Below are 1,414 nucleotides of genomic sequence, written 5' to 3'. Positions count from 1 at the left end.
TTACTGTCCCTTGACACTACTAATCCTAGACCCTCCATCAAACTCCATGTCTTGCCCTCAAAATTCCAAAGGTCCATTCCAGCAATTGGTCTAATAGATACTGGCACACAACGCAGCATGTTAAACCCTAATATCCTTCCATCTAAATACTGGACAAAGTACGAAGAAAATTTCAGGGCCATTAATGGCAAATTTTTCACTACCTCTTTGATTACCAATAAACCCATTGGTATTCAAATCTTCTCAAATTGTGTCATTTGGACCAAGGTTATCGGTTCAACCCTTCCTAATAAGGATATCTTGTTAGGATTTGACATACTTCACCAAATCACACACCTCCAAATCATTCCCACTGGAATCCGAGTCAAGTCCATGTTCAAACCATTCACAGACATTCTGAAACTCCATAATTTGTCTGATACTCCCCAGCCCTACTAGGATATTTCATCCCATCTTTTGCGTTTTTATCCAAAGTCCCATTCTGAGTTCACCCATCCAACTCCATTGTGGAAAAACCCATCTTTCTTCATTAAGTTACCTTTCAAACTCAATGAAGACATTAACCCGACCAAAGCTACTCATCCAGGAATGAGTCCTTCTAACTTACTCCTAGCCCAAAAGGAATGTTCACAACTATTAGCCCAAGGTCTAATCGAGCCCACAAGTTCTCAATGGGCTTGCCAAGCCTTTTATGTTGAAAAGCATTCTGAAATTGTCAGAGGAAAGAAACGCTTAGTCATTAACTATCAGCCACTCAATATGTTTTTGCAAGATGACAAATTTCCTTTGCCCTGATGACAAAGCATGTTTACTTTTCTCAAAAATGCCCAGATCTTTTCCAAATTTGATTTAAAATCAGGTTTTTGGCAATTAGGCATTGAACCCTCGGAGCGTTACAAAACTGCCTTTTGTATCCCAAATGCCCATTATCAATGGACAGTCCTTCCCTTCGGCCTCAAAACTGCCCCATCCATTTTGCAAAAATCCATGGTCAAAATCTTTCACCCTATCTTGCATTATGCATTAATTTACATTGATGATATCTTGCTTTTTTCAGGATCCCATGATGAACATCACCGGCTGTTAACTCAATTTTATGATATTGTCCAAAGTCATGGAATCATACTGTTTGCCAAGAAAAGCACCATTGCCACGGATAACATTGAATTCCTTGGTATGATCATAAAGGACGGCCATTATCAGCCAGGAAAGCACATTGCCCAAGAATTGCTTCACTTTCCAGATCAGCAACTTTCCAAAAAGTAAGTTCAACAGCTTCTCGGTATTATCAATTACATCAGAGATTTCATCCCGCATGTGGACCGCTATACTCATCACCTCTCGGCTTTATTGAAAAGAAGCCCCCATAGTGGAATGCTGACCACACAACTGCTGTCACTACCCTCAAGCAAAT

This window comes from Citrus clementina, unplaced genomic scaffold (genome assembly GCF_000493195.1).
Source record: "Citrus clementina cultivar Clemenules unplaced genomic scaffold, Citrus_clementina_v1.0 scaffold_3, whole genome shotgun sequence".
Lineage (NCBI taxonomy): Eukaryota > Viridiplantae > Streptophyta > Magnoliopsida > Sapindales > Rutaceae > Citrus > Citrus x clementina.
The sequence above is the reverse complement of the archived record's forward strand: the minus strand, read 5'-3'. Positions refer to the sequence as shown.